Source organism: Phyllobates terribilis, unplaced genomic scaffold (genome assembly GCF_046119375.1).
Source record: "Phyllobates terribilis strain yellow unplaced genomic scaffold, ASM4611937v1 Scaffold_1__5_contigs__length_1240528914, whole genome shotgun sequence".
In the NCBI taxonomy this organism is placed as follows: Eukaryota; Metazoa; Chordata; class Amphibia; order Anura; family Dendrobatidae; genus Phyllobates; species Phyllobates terribilis.
The window spans coordinates 369,260,489-369,278,440 of NW_027362761.1; positions in this window are offsets into that span (position 1 = coordinate 369,260,489).

Sequence of the window (17,952 nt, forward strand, 5' to 3'; positions counted from 1 at the left end):
TTTACTCTTGTTACCAGACGTCATCTATCCTGCAACAGCAGTCTGGGAAGGGCTCTGTAAAGCCCCCTCCTTTTCGGGAGTGGGTGAAGAATATCCCGCCCTTTAAGGACTTGCCTAGCAGTGGTGGCTAGCGCAAAGTGCGTCTGTGATTGCGCTTTTGTTGGTCCGGATCGAATATAACACGTGCTCCTGCACATAACACATGTGCTACTGCGCATAACACATGTGCTCCAATGTATATTCAATCTCATTCTACAAATAGATTGGAAATGAGTGATTCGGAGCGATGAGATTACTAGATGGGTGAAATGGGTCTTGGAGAAACAAGGAAAAGATGGGCTAACAAATCAAGAAATTCAAGGATCTGTGAAGTTCGGTGGAGGAAGCCTGATGATATGACGTTGTTTTAGATCTAAAGGCATTGGATACTTGACCAAGATTGATGGTGGTCTCAATACTGAGCTATATGTGAGTATCCTACAAAGCGAGTTACTTCGTACACTTGAGTACTATGGATATGAAAAGGATGACATAGCGTTCCAGCAGAACAAAAACCCGCAGCATACATCGAGATTGGCAATGAAATGATTCAATGACAATAAAGCAGAGGTGCTAGATTGGCCCCCACAGTTCCCAAACCCCAACTCAATCGAACACTTGTGTGTAGAGTTGAAGAAAAAGCTGTATACAAACTCAAGCCCTGCGTTCAGATTTCGGTCGAGACATGCTTGAATCTCATCAATAGCATGCCCAGAAGAATTCAGGCAGCATTGAAAGCCTATGGTGGATTTACAAAATACTAACAAAATTATAAAAATTTTAATTTAGATTTTTAGTAGCAGACTATTAACAATGCAATGACATAACAAGAATCTGCATAACTAATCATATGCTAAATAGTTGCAAGTCAAAACTTCAAAACATTGTTACCATTTTGGAGGGTCGCCATCATGCCTTACTGCTGTATGGGGCCCGGTGAGGAGAAGTACAGAAGGGGAGCCCAGCCCAGTCCAGGCCCCCCTGTTTTGCTTCTGCCCCAGGGTGTAACAAAGTGCTGTTTGCCGGAGCACCAAGCACACCTCGCTGTGAGCTTTCCCGGAGCTCCATGGCCATTAAACTTGAACGACTCCCTCTGCCTTTTCCTGACTTCTGGTCAGGTGATGGCACGTATGTGATGACATCATCGCGTACGTGCATTTATGTAGGTGTGCCACTGCCAGGATACCTGAAGCGGAACCGCGCCTGCAGGGGATCGTAATTGAGGTAAGTATGAAAAACTTTTCTTTTTCTTTATAAAGTGAATTAAACGGGTTCGGGGGTAAATGCAAATGATGAAGTGAGAGGGGGACTGGAAATGATGAACTGGAGGGGACTGCAAATGATGAAGTGAGGGGAGGACAGGGGGCTGCAAATGATGAAGTGAGGGGGGACTGCAAATGATGAAATGAGGGGGGCTGCAAATGATGAAGTGAGGGGGGACTGCAAATGATGAAGTGAGGGAGGGACTGCAAATGATGAAGTGAGGGGGGCTGCAAATGATGAAGTGAGGGGGGGCAGGGGAGAGCAAATTAATTGAAGGTGAGGGTGGGGAGAGCAAATGATTACTTTGGGAGGCATAAGGAAAGCGAAGGGGAGCGCAAATAATGATGACTTTTGAGGGTGGGGAGAGTAAATGATGATGTATTGAGACAGGAGATAGGGGACAGTAAATGATGAATTGACGGTGGGGGGCAACAAAAGATGAATTGGGGGTGGGACAGCAAGTAATGGTAAATTGACGCTGGAGGAGAGTAAATGATGTATTGAATGTGGGGGGAGAGCAGTTGATAATGAATAGAGGGTGGGGGTAGGATATGACATAATTAATTGGGGCGGTGGGGGAATGTAAATATAATGAATCGGGGGGAACGGGAGGTACAGAGTGGGGGCGTTGAAAATAAAGGAGTGTGATTGGTATTGAATTAGGAGAAAATATACGTGTTAACTAATTTATATATTTATTAGGTGGAGAAAGTGGCTATTTATAATTAGTGGAGGTGAAGTGGTAGATTACAATTTATATTTGTAATAGTGGGTTGCATAATAACTAGTGATGAGCGAACGTGCTCGCCACTGCTTGGTACTCGCCCGAGCATCACGGTGATCGAGAAGCTCGGCGAGTATTTCCGGGTTGCTCGGGCGGGAACTCGGGTCCCCGCCCTGCATGTTTGGCATTTTTTAGAGAGGCATTGAACATGCAGGGATTGCTTGCCATGCACTGTAATGCCGTAGCCATGTTGGTTGTGGGCATTACAGTGATTGGCTGGCCGCACAGCGTCATCAAGTCTATATAAGACCTGGCGCCGCTATGCTCATCACAGTCTACCCCGGAAACAGGCAGAGTAGGGAGAGATGCTGCTGAGTCAGGGAGAGATTTGCTTGTTTATAGTTAGTATAGGTATTGCACAACATATATATCCATCTAAACTAACAGTCCTTCTGAGGACTAATCCAGCTGCATATATTCAGTGGTGATAGCAGGAGTTAGGCAGTCAGGCAGTGTATGTGGCAGACTGCAGTGCATATAGTGCAAGAGGGTCCATAGCACATTACTGCTGCTGCTGTTCTTACATACATTTGTAGACATAGCCCCATATATCAGGGGATAGGGCAAATTTTTTTTTAACTTAATCTTGGTTATTTGCTTGAAAAGCAATCCAGAGAACACCATTTTTCTGCTCCATTTGCTTGTTAGCACTGCAGAATACTGACAGATCTGTTCCATATTTCAGCGATAGAAATCCAGAAATTTGTACTGAAGATGTAAAATAATGGCCTCCTTTTCCATCCTGTTGCAGTGTGTCAGTGAAGCTATTCACACTAGGTCTCTGTGAAGAATAGTATTAGTAAATTACAGGCCTGATATTTAAAACCGTGGTTCTCTGTCAGACATATCACATATAACAGCGTTCCAAAATCAGCCATTTCTGCCTTCCATTTCGTTGCAGTGTGTCGGTCAACTATTTACACTAGTTCTCTGTGAAGAATAGTATTAGTAAATTACAGGACTGCTATTTAAAACCGTGGTTCTCTGTCAGACATATCACATATAACAGCATTCCGAAATCAAATATTTCTTTCATTTTCATTTTGCTGCAGTGTGTCATTCAAGTTATTCACACTAGGTGTCTGTGAAGAATAGTATTAGTAAATTAAAGGCCTGCTATTTAAAACTGTGGTTCTCTGTCAGACATATCACATATAAAAGTGTTCAAAAATCAGCTATTTCTGCATTCCAATTCATTGCAGTGTGTCGGTCAAGCTATTCACTCGAGGTCTCTGTGAAAAATAGTATTAGTAAACTACAGGACTGCTATTTAAAACAGTGGTTCTCTGTCAGAAGTATCACATATAACTGCGTTCCAAAATCAGCCATTTCTCGTGAATGTGGAAAATATTGTCCTCCATTTAAAATGGGCAAGGTGCGTGGCAAGGGACGGGGAAGTGGACGTGATGGTGATGGTGCATTCAGAGGCCAAGGACGTGGCCGTGGGCAAACTGAAATTGTGCCACAACAAGCACCCACATCTTGTCGCTCGACCTTCCTGATGCAAGAACTAGGGGACTGCAGCACACCACTGTTTAACCCAGAGCAGTGTCAAAAGGTTGTTGGTTGGATAGCAGATAAAGCTTCCAGTCACTTTGCCATCACCAACACCCTGTCTTCCACACAATCAAATCTCAGTAGACATGAGTCTGGACCGCATATTCCTCACCCTGATCCTCCTTCCTCCCACCATGCCGAGTGCCCAGAGACAACTGATTCCAGACTTGGACACTCAGAAGAGCTGTTCATTTTTCCATTTGTAGATTCGGGCCTCTCACCTGGTCAGCTTCAAGCAAGTCAAGAGGAAAACACGTATAGCGATGCCCAAATATTTGAGCAGCCACGGTCACACGAAGGGAACGCTGGTAAACTGTCGCAAGAGGTGGATGATGATGAGACACAATTGCCAGAAATTCAGGAGGAGGACCAGGGTGCGGAAGTGGAAGATGAGGTGGTGGATGATTTAGTAACTGACCCAACCTGGCAGGGGGGCATGCAGAGCGAGGACAGCAGCACACAGGGGGAGGGAGGCGTAGCATCACAACAGGCAGGAAGAAGCAGTGTGGTGACTGCAGACACAAGGGGGGAAAGCTTTCCTCGTAATGCCAACACGAATGAAGTTGCCAGTACAACTGTTAGGTCTTCCCGAGTCTGGTTGTTTCTTAAAGACTCTGCAGATAACCCCAAAAAGCGCATTTGCACCACATGCCAGGCAAGTATCAGAAGGGGTAGCAAAACTAGCAGCCTAACCACCACCAGCATCATCAGGCACATGGCAGCATAGCACCCGACTAAGTGGGACGAACCCCAGGGTCCGGAAACAGTGTCTGCGGGTGACACCACTGCTTCTTCCGCTGTTGTGCGTGCATGCCAATCCTCTGTCCATGGTGCATGTGAAGATGCCTCCCACTCTGCACGTGTCATTGCACACTCTCAACTAGCACCATCAGCAAGCACATCCACATCCTTGTCCCAGCGCTGTTTGGCTATTTTGCACTTTGGAAGTGCATTGAGGTGAAGGGTGCATTGCTGGAAAAGGGAAAAAAAAAAAATCTTTAAATCTCTTAATTTGCGATTGTGAACGAGCTGAGTGTGACCGGAGCGTAAGTGCGAACAAAAGTAAGTGTGTGACTTGTTTTTCAGTGAAGAGGTATTTGGGAATCCTGCAGAAAATACCTGTGTGAACTGCGGTGAGTTGCTGCATTCTGACCTGTATGGTGACCTGCTGAGTGCTTTTCTACCTGTTTAGATTTATTGGGCTTTTTAAAACCTATTTTCTCACTACAGTTTTAGTTTCTTAGTTTACTACCTGTGTATTTAAGGGTTAACTACATTGCACTAAAATCCTGAGGTGTAGCTTTACTCACAAGGGGTTAATTAAGGGGAAGGGGTCATAATTAAGGGTTTATAAGGGGCAGCTGGTTGGGCATCCAGTCCTTTGGAAGTGCATTGAGGTGAAAGGTGCATTGCTGGAAAAGGGAAAAAAAAAACAAAAAACTCTTTAAATCTCTTAATTTGCGAGTGTGAACGAGCTGAGTGTGACCGGAGCGTAAGTGCAAATGAAAGTAAGTGTGTGACTTGTTTTTCAGTGACTTTGGATTCAGGGAGTTTGGAAGGGAGGACTTTGGACTGAATTGCTGTCTGTATTTCATTAATTCTTTACTTTTCTTTCTACTTAACATTCTGTCTTTTGCAATCCCTATTAGGAAATGAGCTCCATTATTGACAATGCTATCCAGTGTACATCTTGCCACATGTATGCATTCCTTGAACAGCCGGTCGGGGTTGCTTACTGCTCCACGAGATGTGTGCACGTTGTGTGTTTGGAAGCCCAGATACTGGATCTAAATGAGCAGCTGGCAACACTGAGATCCATTGACAACATGGAAAGGAGTCTGCTGCTCACTGAGCAGCAGCTCTCTGGGGTAGATGTGGGGGAGGGTGGTAGTTGGGAGCTGCCGGAAAGTGAGGTCGCTAGTTGGGTGACAGTTAGAAAGGGGGGTAGAGGGAAGAGTGCCAGGGAGGCTAGTCCTGATCTAGCACACCCCAATAAGTTTGCAAAGTTGGCAGATGAGAGGAGTGACGGTACAGGGGTAGCACTACTGCAGCAAGGCATGTCCCCTGAAAGCCGGAGGAGTGTCAGCTCCAGTAAAGAGAGAAATAGGAGAGTAGGGCAGGCCAGGCAGGTGCTGGTAGTGGGGGACTCAATTATTAGGGGAACAGATAGGGCAATCTGTCACAAAGACAGGGATCGTCGAACAGTGTGGTGCCTACCTGGCGCTCGAGTCCGGCACATCGCTGATCGGGTTGACAGATTACTGGGAGGGGCTGGTGAGGACCCAGCGGTCATGGTGCACATTGGCACAAATGACAAAGTTAAAGGTAGGTGGAAGGTCCTTAAAGATGATTTCAGGGAATTATTCTGCAAGCTGAAAGCAAGGACCTCCAAGGTGGTATTCTCTGAAATACTACCAGTACCACGTGCCACGCCAGAGAGGCAACGGGAGATTAGGGAGATAAATAAGTGGCTCAAGAACTGGTGTAGGAAGGAGGGATTTGGGTTCCTGGAGAACTGGGCCGACTTCTCAGTTGGCTATAGACTCTACGCTGGGGACCGGCTGCACCTTAATGGGGAGGGTGCAGCTGTTCTGGGGGAGAAAATGGCTAGAAGGTTGGAGGAGTGTTTAAACTAGGGATTGGGGGGGAGGGTATTCATTTTATAGGTGGGGAAGATAGTGCAGATAGTGACCTGGGCACAAATAAACAAACTGGGGGTGGGGTTAGAACAGTCAATAAAGTAAGAAGGAATAGAGGTACAGAGAGATACATAAAATGCATGTACACTAATGGCAGAAGCCTCACCAACAAAATGGAGGAATTAGAATTAATTTTGTTGGAAAATAATTATGACATGGAAGGGACATCTGAGACCTGGCTGGAGGAGAGCCATGACTGGGCAGTTAATTTACAGGGCTATAGTCTGTTCAGAAATGACCATACAAACAAGCGAGGGGGGGGTGTTTATATGTAAAATCATCCTTAAAACCTGTCTTGCGGGAGGATATAGGTGAATCTAATGAAAATGTAGAGTCCCTGTGGGTGGAGATAAGGGGAGGGGGAAAAAATAATAAATTACTGATAGGGGTTTGTTATAAGTTTCCAAAAATAATGGAAGTAGCGGAGAATATCCTCGTAAAGCAAATAGATGAAGCAGCGACTGAAGGAGAAGTCATTATTATGGGAGACTTCAACTACCCTGAAATACATTGGGGGACAGAAACATGTAGTTCAAGCAAAGGTAATAGGTTTTTGACAACTATGAGAGACAATTACCTTTCACAACTGGTTCAGGACCCAACAAGAAGGGGGGCACTGCTAGACCTAATATTAACCAATAGGCCAGACCGCATATCAAATATACGAGTTGGCGGTCACTTGGGTAATAGTGATCACAAAATAATACGTTTCATGTAACCTTTAATAAGATGTGTAGTAGAGGGGTTACAAGGACACTAAACTTCAGGAAGGCAAATTTCCAACGGTTGAGAGATGATCTTAGTGCAATAAACTGGGACGATATCCTGAGACATAAAGCTACACAAAGCAAATGGGAGACATTTATTAACATCCTGAATAGTACCTGTGCACAATATATACCCTTTGGGAATAAACATGCTAGAAATAGGAGGAAACCACTATGGCTAAATAGAGCTGTAAGGGGCGCAGTAAGTGACAAAAAGAAAGCATTTAGAGAACTAAAGCAAGTAGGTAGTGATGAGGCATTAAATAAATATAAAAAATTAAATAAATTATGTAAAAAACAAATCAAGGCAGCAAAGATTGAGGCAGAGAGAATCATTGCCAGAGAAAGTAAAAATAACCCCAAAATATTCTTTAACTACATAAATAGTAAAAAACTAAAAAATGATAGTGCTGGCCCCCTTAAAAATAGTCTGGGTGAAATGGTGGATGAGGATGAGGAAAAAGCCAATATGCTAAATGATTTTTTTTCAACCGTATTTACACAAGAAAACATGATTAGTGATAACAAAAATTCTCCATTAAATGTCACTTGCTTAACCCAGCAGGAAGTACGGCGGCGTCTAAAAATCACTAAAGTTGACAAATCCCCGGGCCCAGATGGGATACACCCGCAAGTACTGCAGGAATTAAGTAACGTCATAGATAGACCATTATTTTTAATCTGTAAAGATTCCATAATAACAGGGTCTGTACCACAGGACTGGCGTATAGCAAATGTGGTGCCAATATTCAAAAAGGGGACAAAAACTGAACTTGGAAATTATAGGCCGGTAAGCTTAACCTCTACTGTGGGTAAAATCCTGGAGGGTTTCCTAAGAGATGCTATAATAGAGAATCTGAAGAAGAATTACCTCATGACCCAATATCAACATGGGTTTACGAGGGACCGTTCCTGTCAAACTAATCTGATCAGGTTTTGTGAGGAGGCAAGTTCTGGACTGGACCAAGGAAATGCAGTGGATGTTGTGTATATGGACTTTTCAAAAGCTTTTGATACGGTTCCACACAAAAGGTTGATACATAAAATGAGAACAATGGGGATAGGGGAAAATATATGTATGTGGGTTAAGAATTGGCTCAGTGATAGGAAACAAAGGGTGGTTATTAATGGAAAACACTCAGACTGGGTCTCAGTTAACAGTGGGGTACCACAGGGGTCAGTATTGGGCCCCCTTCTTTTTAACATATTTATTAATGACCTTGTAGGGGGGATACAGAGTAATATTTCAATATTTGCAGATGACACTAAACTCTGCAGGGTAATCAATACAAAGGAGGACAATTTTATATTGCAGGAGGATCTATCTAAACTAGAAGCTTGGGCTGATAAATGGCAAATGAGCTTTAATGGGGATAAATGTAAGGTAATGCACTTGGGCACAGGAAATAAAATGTATAATTATATGCTTAACTGTAAAACACTGGGCAAAACTGTAACTGAAAAAGACCTGGGTGTATTGGTGGATGACAAGCTCATGTTTAGTGGCCAGAGTCAGGCAGCTGCTGCAAAGGCAAATAAAATAATGGGATGCATTAAAAGAGGCATATATGCTCATGAGGAGAACATAATTTTACCTCTACACAAGTCATTAGTGCGACCACACTTAGAATACTGTGTACAGTTCTGGTCTCCGGTGTATAAGAAAGACATAGCTGAACTAGAGCGGGTGCAGAGAAGAGCAACCAAGGTTATTAGAGGACTGGGGAGTCTGCAATACCAAGACAGGTTATTACACTTGGGGTTATTTACTGAGGAAAAAAGAAGGCTTAGGGGTGATCTTATTACTATGTACAAATATATGAGGGGACAGTACAAAGACCTTTCTACTGATCTTTTTATTCTGAGGCCTGAGACGGGGACAAGGGGGCATCTTCTACGTCTGGAGGAAAGAAGGTTTAATCATAATCACAGACAGGGATTCTTTACTGTAAGAGCAGTGAGACTATGGAACTCTCTGCCGCATGATGTTGTAATGAGTGATTCACTGTTAAAATTTAAGATGGGCATGGATGCCTTTCTTGAAAAGTATAATATTACAGGTTATAAATACTAGATTCCTTGATAGGGCATTGATCCAGGGAACTAGTCTGATTGTCATTTTTTCCCCAATGTGGAGCTTAGTGTTTGCCACATAGGTTTTTTTCCTTCCTCTAGATCAACATGTTAGGCTATGGGTTGAACTAGATGGACTTAGTCTTCCTTCAACCTTAAAAAACTATGTTACTATGTTACTATGTTGTCCCTACCCCAGTCCTTGGAACGCAAGCACAAATATGCAGCTAATGCCCCACAGGCCACACTACTAAATTCACACATTTTGAGAATGCTTTCACTTGAAATGCTGCCTTTTAGGCTCGTGTAGACGGAAGCTTTCTGCAACCTGATGTCGGCGGCCATCTCTCGGTACTCGGTCCCCAGCCGCCACTATTTCTCCTGTCCTGCAACATTAGCTGTGCCCTCAACAACGCAGTTACTGGGAAAGTCCACCTAACCACAGACATGTGGACAAGTGCTTGTGGGCAGGGATGGTACATCTCGATGACGGCATACTGAGTTAATATAGTGGAAGCCAGGACCCAGTCGGACCTTGGAACGGTCTTCCCAACGACAAGGATTGCAGGCCCTGGGTCAAAAAGGGTTGGCCCCACATTCTACAGATCCTGCACCTCCTCCTCTTAAGCCTCCAACTCTGAAATGACCACATCAGTCACAAGGTGGATGCACTGCAGCACTGCCTCGGCCAAGCGACAATAGGCTTTGCTGAAGCTAATATGCTTAGGTGAAAAAACGCACAATGCTGAAGAGTTGTGGACAGCTCTGAAAGAGCAGGCAGATTTGTGGTTTACACCACTGACCCTACAGCCAAGCATGGTCATGTTTGGGCCAGAACCTGGTGGCAGCTCTGAAGCAAGGCGAGCTCACACACGTACCATGCCTGGCCCATGTGTTTAACCTCATGGTTCAGCAGTTTCAAAAAACCTACCCGGATCTTCCAGATCTTCTTGTCAAAGTACGCTGCGTGTGGGCCCATTTTAGAAAGTCAGCTACGGCTTCCGCCGCCCTTGCCGTGCTTCAGCAGCGTTTGCAGCTTCCAGCTCACCTACTGGTGTGTGATGTCCCCATGCATTGGAACTCTACATTGCAGATGTTGGGAAGGATTTGTAAGCAGAAGAGGGCAGTTGTTGACTACCAGCATCAACAAGGCCATTGGTATTCAGGTAAGACTCCACACATAAGACCTCAGGAGTGGACATGGATGTCCAACATCAGTACCATCCTCCAAAACTTTGAGGACTCCACCAAGATGGTGAGCGGCGATGATGCCATAATTAGCGTCACAATCCCGCTTCTCTGTCTTCTGAAATGCTCTCTGCTCACAATTAAAGAGGATACATTGCAGGCGGGGTACGATGAGATGGAGCAAGGAAACATACAGAGTGATTCCACACAGCCCAGCCTCATCTCATCCCAACGTGGATTGGGTGACAATGAGGAAGAGGAGGAGAAGGAAGAAAAGGAGCTAGTTTCCTGTGCTATAGACGGTACTACCTGCACAACTGTCATACCGTCTGTTCAGCGTGGATGGCCTGAGGAAAGGGAGGAGGAGGAGAAGCATGAGGAGGAGAGCATGGTCAGTCGTCCTCTTAGTGAGGACATGGAAGTCTTGCCTGTTAGCAGTCTGGCACACATGGCTGAGTCTTGCTGTCTCTTATTCCTGTGCCGGAAAGGCCTACTAAAATGGGGCAGTACGAGAAGGCCCTTGCTGCAGAATTATTCAAAAAATTCCCATCTGAAAATGCTGGCGGCAAAGGTCACAGTTCGTTGGACAACGAAGGAGTACAGGCAAGAGAGACACAAATCCAATCCAGCAGAGGGAGGGGAACACTTTCAAAGTTCTGGGATAGTTTTCTCAGACGCTACCATCGCACAGGCCCTGATGCATGGGGTACTCTCACAAGGAGGGACAAGTTTCAGAAGACTGTGAGGGAGTACCTTGCTGACCGTACCAACGTCCTCCGTGATTCCTCTGTGCCTTATAATTATTGGGTATCCAAGCTGGACACCTGGCATGAACTGGCTTTCTATGACTTGGAGGTCCTGGCCTTCCCTGTCCACCTGTCAACTGAAAATGCTGACAGGCTGAAACTTATAAAAATGAACGAGGGCTAGATTGGGCCAGACTTCTCAACACCACAGAATGTTATCAGCGTAACATAAACTCAAATACAATGTATTTTTTTGGGAGATCTACCTCTATTCCCATGCACCTCTGTCTTCACACCCAGACATGGGTATACACTTCCTGATTCTGTCTATTTGCTCTTGTCCTCCTCCTTCTCCTCATTCCCATCCTCCACCACCATATCACAACCATATCTACCATATCACCATATCTACGTCTCTTGCAAGGGACATTGGAGTTCCTCCAAATTTTTGGCAGCTGTTTTATTCACTTCTTAGGCAAACAGTATGGGAGACCCACTTCCTAATAATTGGAACTTAGTTTTCAGGAGGCCCTCCGATCTCTACATATCTTGCAAGGGGCATTCGAGTGCCTCCAAATTCTTGGCAGCCATTGCATTCACTGCATAGGCAAACAGTATGAGAGACCCACTTCCTAATAATGGGAGCATTTTTTCTAGGAGGCCCTCCGACCTCTACGTCTCTTGCAAGGGACATTGGAGTTCCTCCAAATTTTTGGCAGCCGTTGCATTTACTGCATAGGCAAAAAGTATGGAAGACCCACTTCCTAATAATGGGAACATAGTTTTCAGGAGGCCCTCCGACCTCCACGTCTTTTGCAAGGGATCTTGGAGTTCCTCCAAATTTTTGGCAGCCGTTACATTCACTCCATAGGCAAACAGTATGGGAGACCCACTCCTTTTTAATGGGAACATATCGTACTTGTTACTGTGGCCCACCTCTATGTGTCTTTAAATTGTTAGTGGGATTTTTCCTAAATTTTGGCAGCTGTTGGACTCACTGCTTACCCTATAACTGTATAGCAGACCTTCTCCTTTCTAATGGGAACATGTTGTTACCACTTAGAGTTGATTGTGAATTATGTAACAATGCTTGGTATTCGATTCTTTATAATTAATAATCTAGAATTTAAAAATAAATAATATATAAACTCAAATTACCTACTTTCCCCATTTTAAAAATAAAGAAATAAAAAATGTGTTTGATCTATCAAAATATAAAATAATTTAGCTCATATAGTAAACACAGTAAAGCAAAAAGTCTCTAAACACCATAATTGCCATTTCTCAGTGGCTGCTTCTTCCCACCAAAAATGGGGGAATACAACTGTTATATGTACTTCAAAATGGTACCAATAAAAATGTCAGTTCGCTACACAAAAATAATCTCTCATACTCAATTAGCATAAAATGTAAACAATTTGGGTCAGAGAAAAGACACTCTATAGCATTTTTTTGGAAATTTTCAGGTAGTCTTTTTACCTTTTAAATATAACAATAATGTTACAGGTGGCCAGTAACACTGCATGCATTGGTTAATGCCCTATATACTCCTTTTGTCAATCCCTTGTCTAACAGGGTAAGATAGTCGTAATTGTATTAACCTAGAGAATCATGGTATCAAGTCATTTGTATTACATATTGAACGCTGTTAAAACAAAACCTAAAAAACAATAGAAGAATTGTTACTTTATGAGGATGTTGAGGCATAAAGGAATGGTTACCTGTCATTTACTCTGAGAGTTTTAGAAGAATGCAAATATTGGTAAATCATGATAATTGCCTGGTTATTTCTTGTCCTAGCAAACAGCTAGAAATTTGACAACGGCATCTGCATATTTGCCACATGGCATTCTCTGAAAATGAACTATTCATCCACTTTTGAAACAGCAGAGTGACAATTAGATGTCAGTCTTTGTCATTACTGGAAAGTGCTAGGAGCAACAAAAACACTTTCATGGCTGTCGGCATCTGTGGGCACCAAGATTTCACATTCAATCTCAACAGGGGGTGAAAACAAGGATTTTTCTTTAGAACACTGCAAAATGAACCTGAAAAGCATTTGAGTCTTCAAGTTTCACTCGTTAGAGTCCTACATTGAAAAGATAAAGAATATTCAAGCAGCCGGTTGTATACTTGATAATAGTAGTTATAACTCATTTGTCTGCAATACTTACATATAAGTTCATGTAGACAGCAGAAAAATGCCCTAATAGACAATGCGGATACATAACCGATTATAATGAGAAAATTAGATTACTGTTTTAGACAGGATAAGTTTTTGATTGAAAATAGCTTTATATAATCAATCGCTGGATACAAAATGCTGCAATGCAGTGCTATACATTCTGTATTACATGCATAGCACAAGGGCATAACATACAAAAAGTCATGTAGTCAAAACCCATACACTATATGTCAGCTTTCTGACACTGGGCACTACAATGCAACCCAAAATCCTTGAGTAATATTCAGATTTAAAGATGGCTTGCACATAGTCAAGGTACTCAGTGCCAGAGGCAGCAAAACAACCCCAAAACACCTTTAAACCTCCACCATATTGACTGTAGGTACTGTGTTCTTTTGTTTGTAGGCGTCATTTAATTTCTGGTAAACAGTAGAATGATATGCTTTACCAAAAAGCTCTATCTGTCTCATCTGTCCACAAGACGCTTTCCCAGAAGGATTTTGGCTTACTCGCATACCTTTTGACAAACTGAAATCTAGCTTTTCTAAGTCTGTGTGTCAGCAGTGGGGTCCTCCTGAGTCTCCTGCCATAGCGTTTCATTTCATTCAAATGTCGGTGGACAGTTCGTTCTGACACTGATGCACTCTGAGCCTGTAGGACAGCTTGAAATTATTTGGAACTTGATTGGGGCTGCTTATCCACCATAAGGAATATCTTGATTTGCAACCTTTCATCTATTTTTCTCTACCGTTCACATCCAGGGAGATTAGCAACAGTGCCATGGATTGCAAACTTCTTGATTATGTTTCATACCATGGACAAAGAAACATCAAAATCTCTGGAAATGGACTTGTAACCTTGAGATCGTTGATATTTTTTAAAAATGTTGGTTCTCAAGTCCGACAGTTCTCTTCTCCTTGGTTGTTCTCCATGCTTAGTGTGTGTAGTTCTCTTCTCCTTGGTTGTTCTCCATGCTTAGTGTGGCACACACAGACACACAATGCAAAGATTGAGTAAACTTCTCTCCTTTTTATCTGGTTTCAGATGCGATTTTCATATTTTCCACACCTGTTACTTGCCACTGGTGAGTTTGAACAAGCATCACATGCTTGTAACAATGTTGTTTGCCTACATTTTTGGAAAGTTGCCAACAATTTTGTCCTGCTCATTTTTGGGGTTTTGTGTGAAATTATGTCCAATTTTCATTTTTTTCAGTTTTTTTGTGTTGGTCCCATACACTCAGTGGAAATAAACATGTGTATAACAAAACATGTGTTGCAATCTTTTTCTGGGAGATATACTTCATTTTATGGAACAATTTCAATGTTGTCAACACTTTCGGACCATGACTGTATCAACCCTCATTATTTTCCATTTCTGGATTGTCCATGATTGCAAAGTCTCTTGAGCAGTCTTTGGCAGACCTGGACTGACATTCTCATCCATTTCATAATTAGTGATGAGCGAATTTGTTCGACAAATGTTCTAATGTTTCAAATTCTTCACGAATATGGCACATTCGGATTCGTAATCGGAAAGGTGAGCAAAATTTCTTAAAATCGAAAATTGTTCGACGAATAAGCACGGGAACGCGAATACGGGACAACCACAGCGTTTTGAACAGTTTTGGTAGCATAGTGCAAGTGTATGTTGAGTGGGGAAACATGGTATCTGAGTGTGGGGGGCTGTGGAGGTCAGATCCGTGGCGTTGATCTTCAGCTGGTTTCAGAGTAAAAAAAATAATTTTTTTCTCTTGCTGGCACAGTCCAATATTTTTTCAAATTCAGCTGTACGCACAGTCAAACAAATATATATATTTTTTGTTGGCAGGCAGAGTGCACAAAAGTTTTGTTTGTGTCGCAAACGTGATCAAGTCTGCTAAAAGCCAGATACTATTTTATTGGCATTGAACTTCAGCTGGTTTCAGAGTAAAAAAATTAATGTTTTCTATTGCTAGGCACAGACCTAAAAATATTTTTTCGTGTGACAAAAGTGATACACTGTGCTATAAGCCAGCTACTATGTCAGTGGCGGTCAAATTCAGGTGTACGCAGAGTAACAAAAAAAATATCTTTTGCTCTGAGTAACGTGATACAGCTTCCTAGATCTGAGTTTGAAATATTTTGGAGCATATATTCTATGTCATACTGGGCTCATCCACAGTAAAAAAAAATTCTTCTGTTCCTAATGGGATACAACAGGGGATATCTCAGTTTGAAATAGTCTGGATAATATTTCCTATGTTATACAGGCCTACAGGCCTCATCCACACTAAAAAAATACTTTCTTCTGTTCCAAACGTTATACAGTAGGGGACATCTCAGTTTGAAATTGTTCGTAATCTTATGTTTTATGATATACAGGCCTCATTCACAGTAAAAATATACTTTCTTCTGTTACTAACGTGATAGTGGACATCTCAGTTTGAAATTGTTTGGAGAATATCTCGTATGTTTTATCGGACTCATCCAAACTAAAAAATTTCTTTCATCTGTTAGTAACGTTATACGGCAGGCCATATCTTACCTTGTCATTTAGTGCCGCTGAAATTCAGGTGTGTGCAGAGCTGTTGCAGAGGAAAAAAATAATTTTTGTTTAGTTAATAGTGTGCTCCTACCACAGTATCTGAGCAACATGAGTGGGAAAAAGAGAGGTCGTGGTGGAAGAAGGAATAGGATTGGTGTTCAAGGTATAAGTGGGGTATGTGATAATGTTAGTGAAAGCACTAGTGAACCAACACAAACAGGTCCTATCCAAAGACAACTGACAACTTCTGTTACTAGACAGCCTACTCCACTCCCTTTCTTTGGCAGCCACACAGTGATACGCCTTGATGATAAGGGCCAGAAAGAGCAGGTACTCCAGTGAATGGCAAGCTCTGCTTCAAGGGCCCTCTACTCTTCTTCCTCCACCTCAACATCACATGCAGTACAGTCTACAGAGGTGGCACCCCAATTACCCATGCTTTCCACCACGTCACAAGAGTTCAACTGCCCAACTGACTGTAGCGAACCACAGATGTGCGAGTCTGTAGAACTGTTCACCCATTCTATACCATGGGCATCAGAAGTGTACTCCAAACAGTCACAGAGTCAAGAGGAGGAAAGCATCTACATCAATGCCCAACATTTTTTTGCTTGGATTCGGGGCAGAACGAAGCAGGTTCCTGACTCTCGTCACCAGACGTTAACTGCAGGGGAGGGAGGTGATCCCGATGAGACTCAGATACCTGAGGCTCATGCGGACTGTACTGTACTGTCAGGGCAATACGAGGAGAGGGGTCACTGTGAGGGTGAGGAATGGGATAACACATTGGATGATGACGAGGTTGAAGATCCTACTTGGTGTGAACCCAGAGTCACGTAGCCAAGTAACTCATCTGAGGAGGTGGAGGAGAAAGACTTGGAGGTTATATTTCACCATACGGCACAGACACGGAGTGATGCAAGCACGAGGAGCACTGCATCCTTAGCCACAACCGTGGCTGTGGCCAGCAGCGGTCATGGGTCTGCAGCTCACAGGGGCGGCAAGGGTTGCCTAGTATGGGCCTTTTTTGTCACCGCAAAGGATGAGCCAACTCATGTTATCGGCAAACTTTGCGATAAAAAAGTCAGTAAAGGCAAAAACTGCAATAATTTGACTACTACATGCAGGAACGTTCACATGCTCAAACAACATGAGTTATGCTGGGAATCTCACCGCGCTGAAATGTGGACCAGCGCACCTCAACAACCACCAGCTGCTCCATCAAACGCATCCTCTGCTTCTTCCTTCTCGTCTGTTACCGTGCCAAGTATTGTCACGCAGGTCTCCCATCACAGAAACTCTGGTTCTTTACCTGCTCTAGTCAGGCTGAGTGACAGCTCATCAGCTGTAACAGAAGCGGACACGCCTGCTGTGTTTGTTTCACCGAGCACACCGCATGTTTCTCAATCCACCGTAACATCTGCGCCTGCACCTCACTCACGATCCAGCAGTTTGTCCGGTTCACCATACTCCGCTCTTTCTCAACATCGCAGCCAGCCCTCGGTCCCGCAGTTGTGGTCATGTAAAAGATTGTTTTCATTACTTCTCTAAGAGCGCTGTACCTACGCTACACCAGCATGTCGCAGACAACATCACCCATTCCTTGCCTAAATATACATCTGCCAGGGTGCATTTCACCACAGACACCTGAACGAGTAAGCATGGCCAAGGGCGTTACATCTTGCTGACTGGGCACTGGGTAACTCTGGTGGCTCTGGGGACAGGTGGGGAAGAAACGTCTGTATTTCCCACTTCCTCCACTGCTTCTGCGTCCTCCACCTCCTCTAGGGCCTCCTTCTGTGCACTCAACCCCTACCTTAACTAGATACGCATTCCAAGGGTGCAGAGCGAATCCACACCACCTCCGTACTGTGCAGTCAGGGCTCAGTGCAATCAGGCAGTCTTAAAATTAATATGCCTTGGAGATTGCAGTCATACAGGTGAAGAGTTGTGGGCAGCTCTCCAGGGTCAGTTTGAGCAATGGCTGTCTTTGCTGAACCTAGAGCCAGGGAAGGCCGTGTGCGATAACGGTACAAACCTGTTAGCAGCCCTAGGCCGAGGCAAGCTCACACACGTGCCTTGCATGGCTCACGTCCTCAACCTGGTGGTACAGTAATTTCCCTGC